Genomic DNA, 15,348 nt, shown 5'->3' with positions numbered 1-15,348 from the left:
TGCACTAAGAGATCCGACCAAATTTTGGCATGGCTCCTAGCAGCTTAAGGCCTTGTCCCTGGGCTGACCCAGCCCCACTTGAGTTACTGTCTGGAAAAGCTCGAGGCTGACAAAACAATCTACCATCTGTTCCAGCCAACACCTGAAGATAAGCCCCGACCTTCCTTTCTTAGAGCATTTATTTTAAAAATCTTATCATTGTAAAGCCTTTGAAATAAATATGTATCTCCAACACCCCAGGAATATCTAAGGACCTGAAAGCCATTCCTTTGAATGTGATCATCAGGAAGGATAGGGCCTCTGTCTCCCAGTCTCTGTGGGAGGGTACAGCCCTAACTTTGATAAAAGCCAGTGAGCAGACACAGACGAGGTTGACCAACCTTCTTACATGCTTTTCGTAATTGAAACTGCAGCATTCATTCTGTCCTTCCTCCTTTCTCCAACAGTGAAAATTCTGGCTCCTGCTGCCCACTAGGTTATTTACTCTTCTGAGCAGACAAGAGACTCAGAACGGCTGACCCCTGCCTCTGGAATTGTTAGTCTGCATGTTATTCATTTTAAATACTATTTCGTTCGTTTGTTTCTGTTTATATTCAATTTTAGTGGTCCTCCCTCTCATCTTTGTTGATTTTATTTATTTTCTTGTTTTGAGAATGTAAACATTAACATCGTTCCAAGGGCCTGCTCAAAGACGTGGCTCTGCCCCTATCCGTTTATTCTGTCCTATGTTCCATTTCCACCTGCTCCTCTAGTAACTAATCTCTTCATACCTTACTTGTGTGCCTTTTTGCACAAATGAACAGACACATGTAACTTTTCCTATTTCCCCTTCTTTCTTACCCAGAAGGTAGTGTAAAGTACTTCTGCACTTCGCTTTCTTTGCCTAACAAAATATCCTGGACATCACGCCATACCAGTTCATAGAGATTTTCCTCATTCTTTCTCACAACTGCAGAGTACCCCATTGTGGGATGTATCATAGTTTACTCAATGATTCTGCTGTATGGGCATTTAGGTGATTCCAGTATTTTGTAACTACTGGACCCCCTAGGGTCCAGGGTCTCCTAAATGCCTAGGCACTCGCCACCGCTAAAAAGTTCAAAACAGGAAGTGAACCAATCATAGCCTTTTGTTTTGTGTTTCTGTTGCTGCAGGAAGCAACAGGAAGTCATGAACCATGAAACACTAGACTGTCCTCAAATATACAGCTGAAACTGAAATATGGGCCCCAGAGATGAATTCACTTCCCTAACCAATGAGAAGCTGGAACTTCCACAACTTCCCTGTCCCTGTTTTACATCATGGGTCAACTACACTAGGCATCTCAGCTTACCATGTCTGTAACCTGTACTAGCTGAGGACTCCAGGTTTAGCCCTTGTGACAATTTCCTGAAGTCCCACTGTTGCCCAAAGGTCACATTCTTTTGCAGGTTCAAATGCAAATTTGTCTTCAGAACTAACTAATGAACTATGTCCCACAGTCAACCAATCCAAATTGAATAAGCTTGTATCTTTCTTTACATGACAGGACCTCAATGAGACCTTGGGTGGGAAGTTAGGTGGGAACTTTGGCTATATGAGATAACCCCTTTCCCTTGTTCAGGGAGACACCGCTTCAGGAGCAATCTCCAGTGTTCTCCTTACTTGCAAGTAAGACAGCCTCTTCCTCCTACCCTGGTCTTTGTGCAGAAAAGGACACCCATAGTCCAGTAACAGCTTCAGTGAATATTTAGGTGGCATTTAAAATTTTTTTTTAAATTTTTACTTTAAAAACTTTTTGGTGTCTGGTCAGTATGGGGATCTGAAGCCTTGGCCTTGAGGTCACAAGGTGGTGCTGCGTTTTTTTTTAACATAATGATTTCATAAAAGTTAATTTTCTGAATAGTTAATACATTCACTTGATTAAAAACTAAACCCAGCTACTATAATTTTTTTGGGGGGGTTGTTTGTTTGTATTTGGAGGCTGGAGGGTACAGAGCTTGAACACTGGACCTTGGTATTATTAGCACCACACTCTAACCACTGAAATAACCAGCCCCTAAAATTTTTTTGTTTAGTTTAGTTTTGCTTTGTTTTATTGTTATACAATGTAAACATTTTTTGTGGCCCTTCACCAATTTCTCCCTAACTCCCCCACAATTCTTTATTAAATAATATTATATATATATACTAATTTAAGCATCATAGCCAATAAGACTTTTTGGTGACATTTACTGAAATTCTCTACCTGGCAGATTTAAGAGTTTAATATCAGTTAGAGGGAAAAAATCCAACACGGAATATGTTCATTTTCCAAAAGCCCATGCCCAGAGGCCACAGTGGTAGGAAAGAGTGGTTCTTATTCCTGAGGCTCTTCTAGAAGCTGAAGGGGGTAGACTTGTAATGGACTTATTTGGGGCCACAAAAGCCTTCGAAATACTGATAAACCTGCATGTCCTCAACAAAAACATACTTAAACACAAAACTTTAAATTTGTATTGAGGACCAGCAAGTCAGCTCAGGTTGGTTAGAATGTGGTGTTAGGGCCGAGCCCGTGGCGCACTTGGTAGCGTGCGGTGCTGGGAGCGCGGCGACGCTCCCGCTGCGGGTTCGGATCCTATATGGGAATGACCGGTGCACTCACTGAGTGCCGGTCACAAAAACGACAAAAAAAAAAAAAAAAAAAAAAAGAATGTGGTGTTATAAGACCAAAGGAAAGGTCAAGGGATCCCTGTCCAGCCAGCCACCAAAAAGAAAAAGAAAATTTTTGTACTGCGAGTTCATCAACAGACTCAAATGGGAATTTGTGTGCAGGAGGTTTATTGGGCATTGGGTATGGGAACAACACCTGTAAGATTGTTGAGGGAAGCCAGACCAGCCCGGGGAGGAACTGAGCTGCCAGGGAGTTGCAACAGAGATTCTGCCCACCCTACAGGGATCCCTGGAGCTGGGATGGGCTTCAGAATTGTCCCAAATTGAGGCAGTTTGGCCTTTGTACCCCTTCATGGAGCGGTCATTGAACATGGGCTGTCCTGGGCAGGGGTGGTAAACTTAGGCAAGACAGCCCCCTTAGCCAAGGTCATTCCCAAGGCCATTCTGAGCTGGCAGCGCTCTGGGCAGGACCCGCATCCTGAAGCCGGACCAGGTGGCCCAACACAGCACCTCTTATTATCCAGCCCTTGCTCCACGTGGATTCACCTGTTTCATAAGGTAAGTTCATTCCATCTGGGAGCAGCTCCTCACGAATCCGATTAGTCTATTTTCCTGGGGAAACTTGAAAGAAGAACATTAGTGGGGTAAACTACAGCTCCAGGGGCCACAGCTCAGGCCTCAGGCTTCATCTCCCTCCTCTATTCCACAGTCTAGATTGCCTTTACCCTCAGCCAGTACTTCTAATTGCCTGTAGGAGCCACACAGACCTTGTATCTGAGGGTCTGAGCGCTGGTCACTGGGCCTTGTCAATACATGGTGGCTGTACTTATCAATTTAGCACCAAAATTGAGCAAGGGGGTACCAATGGGTACCCCAGTGGATCCCCTGGGTGCCAGATGCATGTGAGGGAGTTAAGAATAGCCACCCCAAAATATGAGGGTACTTCAAAAAGTTCGTGGAGAGAGAGTGTGGGACAGAGGAGAGAATAGTGGGGGGGGGGGTTGTGGAAAAATGGAATTAAAAGATAATACCAATTCTCCATGAACTTTTTGAAGACCCATCATGTGCTGCTCTGGCATATCAACTATTTTGAATTAAAGGTGCTTTAAAAAGCAGCAGGTTCAAGAAGATCACTCTGACCTTTATTCTGTTTCTTAAAAGCAGGAGATGAAATTCCCACATGAAAGAGATCCTCCCTACTGCAAAAGGAAAGTAACATTCTAATCACCAAGGATGGGAAGTGAAGTTAAAGCTTGGGGAAATCTGTACAAACAAAGCTTGTTAAACTAACCCTCATCTATCTAGTCACTTCTCTACCCAAGTAACTGCCATAGCCTAAGCCCTTTTGTTTTATCACATTTCATAATTCACTATATCCAATTATATCCAATACAGGATATAAGTGATTGACTCTAACTGCTTCTTGGGGTCTTCATTTCCGTAGGGCTCCCGTGCCACATAAAACTTGTATTAAATAAATTCGTATGTGTTTCTCCTATTAATTTGTCTATGTCAATTTAATTCTTGAGCTCCGCTGGGACCCTAAGATGGATGAGTTTTGCCTCCCTACACATTCTTCCCTCCCCACTGTGGAACCTCGCCCCTCTCCCCCCGATGCTCAGGGTCCACTACTCCTGCCAGGAGGGTGGCTCCCTTCCCTACCTACTGGTCTCTTGGCACGAGGAGCCCAAAGGGACCAGGCAGCAGCTGCTGTCACTTAAAGTTTAATGGGACTCTTGCCGTGTCCCCTGGTGGAAGCGTTCTCCCTCTGAGACTCAGGACCTCTGGACCCACAGAGCCTGAAGTTGCAGGGCTGAGAAGGACAAGCCCCCAAGTAGGTCTTTGAAGTGACGGCCAGCAAGGCCACTTCTGCACATCCATTCCCGTGTTCCTCACCCAATTCTTCTGCCTACTAGAGATGGAGCACCGTGTCCTGGTCATTGATTTGGGGTGCATACCACTTTCTAGAGGATGGCACCCTATACTCATGAGATCTTATCACTACACTGGCCCCTGAGCTGTACTTTCAAACAGTCTTTCCGTTGCTCTTCAGGGTGGCAGCTTCTGGGGGTACAGATCGGGACAGCACCAGTGCATACCACCACCATGTGCCCACAGCTATGCAACTGCAGAGTGGTCTGTTGGCCTGAGTTGATGTAAGACATGTTCTGTATTGGTAGGTCAAACACCCTGGAAATCCTCAGATGGTAGCCAAGGCCTACAGCAAGACAGGCAAATCCACACTATAGACACTATGTGTCTATTCCAGAAGGTATGAATCACTGGTGCCAAAAGTATAAATGACAAAGACTGGGGAACAACTGTCACAAACTGGAGGAGACTAAAGAGGCTCCTGAGGAAAACTAAAATGCAATATGGGAACCTGGGTGGGATCCTTGACCAGAAAAAGGGCATTATGGGACACTTGTTGAAATGTGAATAAGATCTGTAGATTAGTTAATTGTCTTATGTCAATGTGAATTTCCTCATTTAAATAATTGTACTGAGAGTTCAGATCCTCACACTGGTCAGTTTCCAGAAATACCCAAAACAGTAACTGTACTATTATTTATAGAAGATGTTAACATTTGAGGAAGTTGGGTGAAAGGTATACATTCTTTGAACTATTTTTTTTTGTCTTTTTTTGTGACCGGCCGCACTGTGCTCAGCCAGTGAGTGCACCGGTCATCCCTATATAGGATCCGAACCCGCGGCAGGAGCGCTACTGTGCTCCCAGCGCCGCACTCTCCCGAGTGCACCACGGGGTCGGCCCTTTGAACTATTTTTTAAGCAACTTTATTGAGGTACAATTTATACACCATAAAATTGCCCATTTTAAGTGCACAATTCAATGATTGTTAGTAAATTTACTGAGTTGTGCAAACACCACAAGTCAGTTTTTAAACTTTTTTGTCACCCAAATAACATCCTTTATACTCCCAGCCCCAGCCCACCACTGACGTGTTTTCTGTCTCTATAGATTTGCATTTTCTGGACATTTCATATAAATGCAACATATAGTACGTAGTCTTTTGTGTCTGACACAACTTAGCATCATGTTTTTATTTTTGGTCCTGTTTTTTTTTGGTGGGTGGCTGGCTGGAATGGGGATCTGAACCCTTGCCCTGGTGTTATCAACACCACACTAAGCTAAATAGCCAGCCCAGCATCATAAGGGCTTTGTACAATTTTCACAACTTTTTTGTAAGTCTGAAATTATTTCAAAATGAAAAAAGCTAAAAAAAACCCCAAAAAACCCCCCGATGAATTGCTGTCCCTTCCTATGTGGAAGAGACTCAATTTGTACCAGGTGGGGGATGGGCTGATGCAAAGGCTCAGCACTGGTCTCTCATTGGCAGGTTGGTCCCTTGGGTGACAGAGCTGGATCTGTTTCATGAGTCAGAGGCACACTGTTGGGATCCTGCAGAGCTCCCTCCCCTGCCACCATAGTTTACCATTTATACGCCCATTATGCCAGCACTTGGGTGGCCAATGACAGAGGCCAGCTGATATCCACTGCAGCAGCAACTGGGACTTGACTTGGATGAGTTTGCAGAAGTCCACTGTCAGCTGTCAGGGAATATCTGCTTTTTGTTGGGGCCAGACAGGTGAATTGAATGGGCATATACGAGGGAGACCAGCACCCCTGCTCCCCAGGGAGCAGCGCTCCTTGTTGGCTACTCTCTTGGCTGGGAGGGACAGTTTCAGAGTCTTCCACTCGGCATTTCCCACTGTGACAGCTCTTGCCTCCCAGGCCAATGACCCAATGTGAGGGTTCTACCAACTATCAAGTGTCCTGATTATGCATCAGGGCCATGGAAATGACCAGGTGGGGCCATGGACATAGTGGTCCCACTGTGAGCTGGACCTGGGCCAAGATTCCATTTATTATATGTCTCCTTCCTCCCCCATCCTAACTAGGGAGCCACAATGAGGCTTGCCATCTCTAGGCATCAATGTCAACACAGACATTGTATCTAAGAACCTTAAACAATGTCTAGGCTTTCCTCTTCTTCAGTGTGGTTCTTTGAATAAACGGCTGTAGGCCCCTCTGGGGAAGCACTGGGAGTCGCTCCTGCCCACAGTGCTCACGACCACACACCTCGCAGTGCTGTTGGTGAGGCCTCCCTCATGGACCCGACCTCTCATTTGGTCGAGGGGTTTGGGTCTGACAATGGCCTCAAGACAGAAAACTGGGCAAAGTTTTGTGACTTTTCTTTGGGGCAGCGCTCCTCAGCCTCCTGATGAGTCATTGCTGATTCCTTCTGGTTGTATAAACGAAGCCAACCCCTTGTTAGCTGTCCACTGTTGACCCTGGCTATGCCACGATCCATTCACATCTTCCTAGCTCTCTGGCAGTCAGGTCCTGCTGGCTACCCCTTCAGCTTGGCCACTCATTATGCTAATTGCCCCACCTGGCTCCTGGAAGGTCCGTACTGCCTCCTGATTCCTTTGGGATCCTATCGTCCCCATTGCTGTCGGGAGCCCAGTTCTGTGACAACGGCTTCTACTATAGTCTTCCTAGGAGGAATGGCCACCTAGCTTCTAAGTGATGCCAATGTCCCTACCCAGCGCATGCCTTATCTTTTTGATAAGTGGAATGTCCTCTGGATCCTCCTGTAGAACATATTTGGCTGGTGGGTTTGGAGGCCCAGCACAGAGTGTGTTTGGTCTAGCATGCCTGCCTCTCTGAGCACGTGGGTCCCTTCCTCCACTGCTTGCCACCACTGCTCCTGCACTGCTACTCCCGTTAGGTGGGCCGTGGCTCCCTCAGAGCTTCCAAGAACCAAGCTAGCGGCATATCAGCACAATTTCCTGTGGGCTCTGCCAGGATGGTAAGTCCTGTGTGACAGCAGAGTGCTCCCCGCCCCAGATCCAGAACCCCTGGTCCCGTGCACACTCCTGGCTCCTGCCCCTGTCCACACTGGCAACGTCCTGCTGCTCCCTCAGTCATCCCTTTCCTCTCGGGCAGGCCCAGCACTCCCCTAGTCGACTGTATTAGTCTGTTTCTGTTGCTTTTTTTTTTTTTTTTTAAAAGATGACTGGTAAGGGGATCTTAACCCTTGACTTGGTGTTGTCAGCACCACGCTCAGCCAGTGAGCGAACCGGCCATCCATATATGGGATCCGAACCCGGGGCCTTGGTGTTATCAGCACCGCACTCTCCCGAGTGAGCCACGGGCCGGCCCCTGTTTCTGTTGCTTTTAACAAAATACTTGTAACTGGGTGATTTATAAAAAAACAAAATTTATTGCTTACAGTTTCTGAGGCTGGGAAGTCCAAAGTCCATCTGATTGTGGTAACAGTGACCCAGGGGTCTCACATTGCAAGATGGTGGAAGCAGAAAGAGCAAGACAGACTCTCCTCTTCTTTTAAAGTCCTCAGAACCATGCCCCTGACCACCATTTTTAATTCATTCACTATTGCATGGTCCTACAATCTAACCACCTCCTCAAGGCTCCACTTTCAATTACCATAATGGGATTTCCCACCCTCTTAACAGTCACAGCCAGGGCTAAGTTTCTAATACATAAAACTTGGGGAACATAGGGCCGGCCCGTGGCTCACTTGGGAGAGTGTGGTGCTGATAACACCAAGGCCACGGGTTCGGATCCCTATATAGAGATGGCCAGTTAGCTCACTTGGGAGAGTGTGGTGCTAACAAAACCAAGTCAAAGGTTAAGATCCCCTTACCGGTCATCTTTTAAAAACAAAAACAAAAACAACTTGAGGAACATAATTCAAGCTTGGGTGAGTTCTGGGGGGACATAATTCAATCCACTACATTCCACCCCTGGCCCCCAAAACTCATGTCGTTTTCACATACAAATACATTTATTCCACCCCCAAAGTCTTGATTTGTTTCAATTCAAAAGTCCAAAGTTCAAAGTCCCATCTGTGAAATCAATACAAGTTATCTACTTCCAAGATACAATGGTGGGACAAATATAGGGTATATATTCCTGTTCTAAAAGGGAGAAATAGGCCAAAAGAAAGGGGTAACAGGTCCCAAACAGGTCCGAAACCCAGCAGGGCAGACAACAAATCTCAAAGCTGGCAAATCATGGACCTTGACTCCATGTTCCACCTCCTCTGCACGCTGGTATGGGGGTTGGGTCCCCAAGTCCTTGGGCAGCTCCACTCCTACAGCTTTCCCAGTTGCAGGCTACACTTCAGCTCTCCCAGGCTGGGGTTCCATTCTGGTAGCTCCACAGGTCTGGGGTCTCCATGTCAGTCCTACTCCCATGGCTCCACTAGGCATGGCGCTGATGGGGTTTTTCTGCTGCAACTCTGACCGCACATTTCCTCTTGGCAATGCTCTAGCGAAGGCTGTCTGCGGTGACTCTGCCTCTAAGACAGATCTCCTCCTGGGCCCCCAGAATTTTCCATACATCCTTTGAACTTGGAGTAGAGGCTCCTAAGCTTCCACAGCTCTGGCATTCTGCAAGCCTGTAGACCTAATACCATGTGGACACTGCCAAGACTTGTATTTTCCAAAGCTGCAGGTCCAGCCACACCTGCAATTATCCACAGCTGGAACAGCCAAAGCAGCTGGGGTGCTACTGCTAGAAGCTGCTTCCCAAGGTGGCCCTGTGCAGCGAGCCTGTGGAGGGTGTCTCAGGCCTATTCCCAAAGATCCTTCTGTCTCCCTAGGCTTTTGGGCTTGAAATGGAGGGGTTGGCCCCAGAGGCTTCTGCAATGCCTTCAGGGCCTTCTTCCCCTTCTCTCAGTAATCACTTTCCTTTGTATTAATCTCCTTAGCACTGTTGGACTTTTCTTCTGAAAATGCTCTCTGCTTCTCTACCACATGGCCAGGCTGCATATTTTCCAAATCTTTACACTCTGCTTCCCTTTTAAATTCTGACTTTATGCTGTGCCTTTGCCACCATAACTTGGTGTAGGCTGTTGCAAGCAGCCATGCAGCTTCCTAAATGCTTTGCTGCTTAGAAATTTCTTCCAGCAGATACTCTGGTTCACAACCCTTAAGTTCCAACTTCCATGAAGTCCTAGAGCATGGACAGAATGCAGCCAAGTTCCTTGCCAGTTCACAGCAAGGATGATCTTTGCCCAAGTTTCCAAAAAACTCCTTATTTTAATCTGAGACCTTAGAATGGTCTTTACAGTCCATGTCTATCCACATTCTGCTCACCACCTTTCAACCAATCTCTAAAACTTTCTCTGGTTTTCTTGTCTTCTAAACTTTCTGACCCGTTCCTCCAAATTTCTCCAGCCTCTCTCCTCAACACCCACTTCCAAATCTGCTTCTACATTTCCAAGTATCTTTTATAAGCAACACCCCACTTCTCTGGTACCAATTTTCTGTATTAGTTCGTTTTTGTTGTTTATAACAAAATACCTACAATTGGGTGATTTATAAAGAAAAACAAAATTTATTGCTTACAGTTTTTTTTTTTTTTTTTTTAAGATGACCAGTAAAGGGATTTTAACCCTTGACTTGGTGTTGTCAGCACCACGCTCTCCAAAGTGTGCTAACCGGCCATCCCTATATAGGGATCTGAACCCGTGGCCTTGGTGTTATCAGCACCTCACTCTCCTAAGTGAGCCACGTCTCACACTGCAATATAGTGGAAGTGGAACGGGGAGGGGAGGGGAGAAGAGGGGAGAGGAGGGGAGAGGAGAGGGACTCTCCTCTTCTTTTAAAGCCCTCAGAACCACACCTCTGACCACCATTTTTAATCCATTCACCGTGGCATGGTCCTACAACCCAATCACCTCCTCAAGGCTCCAACTTTCAATTATCATAATAGGATTTCCCACCCTCTTAACAGTCACAGTGGGGGCTAAGTTTCTTTTTTTTTTTTTTTAAGATGACTAGTAAAGAGATTTTAACCCTTGACTTGGTGTTATCAGCACCAGACTCTCCCAAGTGAGACAGGGGCTGGCCTGGGGGCTAAGTTTCTAATACATAAAACTTGGGGGACACAATTCAAGCTTCACTGAGTTTTGGGGGGACATAATTCAATCCACTATATCCGCCTTTCTTACTGGCTGCCAAGGAGGCCCTCTGATCTCACACTTAGCCTTTAATTGGTGATTAATCATGGTGGGCTTTTCATTGTCTTTCCCCAATGCATCATCAATAGCTCGCAGCAGCAGCTCTCTATGCTACAGTTCTTATAATTATTCCTTCCCTTAAACTTCTTGGAGGCCTAGGATATGGCATCAACTTCCCCCAGTATCCTATTCTGGTATCACCCTAGTGAAAGTTTTAACAAGTGCCCTTTTACAGCCTGCCAGCAGCTCTCCCTGTCTCACCTGCTACCAGTGATGGAGTCTCATGGCCAGCTGGCCAGCAGTAAGCCATCTCCAAACTTCCAGTTTAGAGTTGGCTTCCTGAGACCATTCCCCTCACCAACTGTCTTAGGGTGGGCTCCCCAGAAGCAGATTTGGATGGGCATCAGCACCACCCATAAGGGAGCAGTGACAGCTGGACTGGTGGGATGGGGGTTGAACTGAGATGTAGTCACAACAGAGGCCTCACCTGATCCCATGGGCACAATGGAGTTGGGGTGGTCCTTTGGAGATGTCCCAAATTGAGGCAAGGAGGTCTGGGCCTTCATACCTCACATTGACCAATCTCCAGATGTGGGCTGCCCCTGGGAAGGGGGTGTAACCTTGAGCAAGGCAGCTCCCTTCCACTGAAAGCAATTTGCAGAAAGACCTGTGAGCCAGCAGCAGCCAACACTCCTGGCAACCGGGTAGTGAGTGTCTTGGTCCTGAAGGGGAATTTGGAGTGCATTGCAGCCTTCACTATGACTGTCCCTCCATCTAGTTCATTCTCCCCACTTTGGGACAGGCACAGAGAGGTTCCACATTGGCCCATAGTGGCAGGCTTAGGTTACACAAATCCTGTTCTCCCACTCTGGTATTCCTATAATGCCATGGGTCACTAAAAGTGGGCAGGGACAGGGTGGGGTTCGGCCCCTCATCTTGACCAAAGCTGCTGTGTGGCAGCTCGGCCTCTCCACGACCCGATCCTGATGGCTGTAGCATTCTTGGCCCCCCACTCCTTGTTCCCCAAGAGGAAACAAAGTGTGGTGTGGGCTGACAAGATGAGATGACTCTGCATGTCCCAGGTTCAGGCTCTCACAGAGTCCCACCCCACTCGGGTCATACCTCCCAGGGAGTGTATTTTAAAATGAATTTGAAAACAAGCTAACAAGCCCTGCACTCCAAAAACCAAAAAAGACCGATTTTTTTGGTGCTGAAAACTGGACATGCTGGCTTGGCATCCTCATGATCAAGCTGTTGCTTAATTTTAATTTACTGTATTTTATTAACTAATCCAGATGAAAAGTTGTGGGGCTCTAGGACCGCTTGGTCCCAAAGGTTCTGATAGGCAGTTTGCTAGCAGCCCAACTTGCTGGGAGAAGACGCCATGGCACTACTTTCTCATCACTCCATGGGGTATGTCTGCCTTGGTCATCCCCACATGGAGAGGCCAGGGCTAGGGATAGTCCACACTCTGCTGCCTTCCTGCCCTTCCACCAGCTCTGTGTCTGTGTCTGAATTGTGGATTGTGTACAAGAACCTGCAGCCATAGTTATTTGACTACATCTTGACTGAGGGCTTGCAGTGCAAAGCCAGCCAGTGTCATGCATTACTTATAATAAAAGGGATCATTTATTAAAAAAAAAAAAAAAAAAGTAGGGGCAGTGAAGGGGAATCAAGAGAATCAGTTGGATAGGAAAAGTTAAATGCAAGGAATGAGAGGCAACTGCAAAGTTTAAGAAAAGTGTCTGTTACTGCACAAGCAAGAATCAGAAAGAAGCCATGGCATGGGGGGAGATATGACTAATGAAGCAGGTTTATACCTTTTAATAAAACACCATCTGTGCTTTTAACTAAGTCTTCTCCTCCAGCTTCTCTAAGAAGAGCACCTCCCTCACAGCACCTCCCGTACTCTCTGACACCTCTGAAGACCCAAGGTGGCTTTAAAAATTAAAAATAGGCTAAGAGTATTTCCTTTAATAATTTCTTCTCCTGTGACTGGAGAAAATGATTTAATCTCTAAATATACTGTAACCAAAAAAAGAAAATTAAAAAACTGTTGTAGAACTGCTAGATTAGTCCCAGAATGTCAACCTCATTTTCAATTTATTGGCTTTTGTTACTTTATGTCATGCTGACCTTATTGTTAAACACAGGTTTGTTTGCATTCTTTCCACTCATGAAAAAAATGGGGAAAACATTACTTTTAAGTTGGTTAAAAGCATTAACTAACAAAACACTTCAAAAAAATGTAAATTAGGCAGCTAAAAAAGCATACACTGTTCATTACTTTAAAAAAATATACAGCCTTATTAACTCCACAGTGTAACAGTTGTCAGAGTCAACATTTAGGTAAATATAAATAAAATATTTAAATGGTAGTGTAAATAGTTTTCAGGGCATACACATAGCTTTTTCCTAAAAAATTGCTCTGGCAACTTTGTTAAAAAACAATTAACTAGAACTATGGGTGTATTTCCAAACTTTCTTTGCCTGTTTGTTTCCCATACTCAGAGTGGCACTGCCTCTCCCTGCCGTTCCTCCAAACCCCCTCTCGCTCCCCCACCTGATCTTTCCCTCTGCACACTCAGAGTGGCACTGCGTATCAGTCCTCTCCCTCCCATTCCTCCAACCCCCCTCTCGCTCCCCCACCTGATCTTTCCCTCTGCACACTCAGAGTGGCACTGCGTATCAGTCCTCACCCTCCCATTCCTCCAACCCCCCTCTCGCTCCCCCACCTGATCTTTCCCTCTGCACACTCAGAGTGGCACTGCGTATCAGTCCTCTCCCTCCCATTCCTCCAACCCCCCTCTCGCTCCCCCACCTGATCTTTCCCTCTGCACACTCAGAGTGGCACTGCGTATCAGTCCTCACCCTCCCATTCCTCCAACCCCCCTCTCGCTCCCCCACCTGATCTTTCCCTCTGCACACTCAGAGTGGCACTGCGTATCAGTCCTCACCCTTCCATTCCTCCAACCCCCCTCTCGCTCCCCCACCTGATCTTTCCCTCTGCACACTCAGAGTGGCACTGCGTATCAGTCCTCTCCCTCCCATTCCTCCAACCCCCCTCTCGCTCCTACAGGCTCCCTTGCCTCCCGGAACTCCTCAGGATCAGGCTTCCTTCATGGTTTACAACTGGAAAAATCAAAATCCTTCTTTCTCACAAAAACCTCAAGGCCTCATCTCCCTCCTGGAGACTGTTTTCTTTACCCACCAGCCTACATGCGATGATCATCAGCAGCTCCTGCAGACGCTCTTCACATCAGAAGAACACAAGCAGATCCAGATGGAGGCCCTAAAAACTGTTACCAGTCATGATGGCTGACCCTCTAATGACCCCGTTCGCCTCAAACGCCTGTTCCCCTCTAACAGACATGGGTGGGACCCAAACACGAACCAAGGGAAGGGGGGCTCTCGACCTGTATCACCAGACTCTCCTTACGGAACTCCACACAGCAGCCCGGAAGCCCTCTAACCTATCAAAAGTAAGTAAAACTATTCAGGGACCAAATGAAACACCCCGCTGCTTTCTTGGGACGCCTTATGGAGGCTTACAGGACCTACACTCCCGTGAACCCTGAGACCCCAGAAAACCAGCAGGCAATAAATATTGCCTTTGTTACCCAGTCAGCCTCAGACATTAGGAGAAAGCTTCAAAGACAGGAAGGATTTAAAGGAAAATTGTTATCTGAACTGGTTAAAATTGCCCAGAGGTTCTTTAACAACAAAATGTCCAGAAAAAAAACAAACCAAAAAGCTAGATCTTAAGGATAACTTCTTCAGCCTCCCACTGGCCAAAGTAAGCCAACCTCTCTTTGCCTTTAAATGAACTAACCCTGGGGGAGGATACTCTAAACAATTAACTTAAACTCACCTCCCCCAAAGATTTAAAAATTCCTCAACCTTATTTAATAAAGCCCTTCAGCCTGTTTGTTGCTGAGATGTGAGGCATTGCCAATGGGGTGCTCACCCAAGCCATGGAACCATGGAAGAGGCCTATCACCCACCTCTCCAAGAGGTTAAACAGTGTAGCTGCAGGATGGCCAACTTGTCTCTGAGCCATAATGGCAACTGCTTTACTGGTAAAAGAGGCTAACAAGACATATGCTTAGTGGCCCCTCACTTTGTACACACTCATACAAAGTGCACTTAAACATTGGCTCACCAACTCCTGCTTCACTCAGTATCAGGCTTTACTTCTAAATCAGCCCCTAAAAACCACGGCTCTAAATCTGGCTACCCTCCTCCCAGATAACAACCCAACCAAGCCTGTCCATAACTGCCTCAAAACAATCAAGACTTTCCAAGGCCTCCGGCCGGACCCAAATAATGTGCCCTGGACAAAGCCTAATAAAATGCTGTTTGTTCACTGATAAAAGCAGTTTCATTTCCAATAAAATCAGGTATGCTGGGACACCCATAGTAACTTTAAATAGGGTCATTTGGGCTCAAGACTTAAGCCAAAAAACATCTGCTCAAAAGTCTAAACTCATAACCCTAACACAAGCTTTAAAGCATGGAAAAAATAAAACTGTTAACATATATACTAACAGCAAATATGCTTTTGCACTGCCCATGTTCACGGGGCCTTACACAAACAACAAAAACTATTAAACTTCTCAAATAACACTAAAAAATTGTTACAAAAAATTGTTCCCAAATTTGGCCTACCTGTAACCTCGGGGTCTAATAATAGCCTGGCTTT

Source organism: Cynocephalus volans, chromosome 2, assembly GCF_027409185.1.
Source record: "Cynocephalus volans isolate mCynVol1 chromosome 2, mCynVol1.pri, whole genome shotgun sequence".
Taxonomy (NCBI): Eukaryota; Metazoa; Chordata; class Mammalia; order Dermoptera; family Cynocephalidae; genus Cynocephalus; species Cynocephalus volans.
This window is presented reverse-complemented; position numbering follows the sequence as displayed.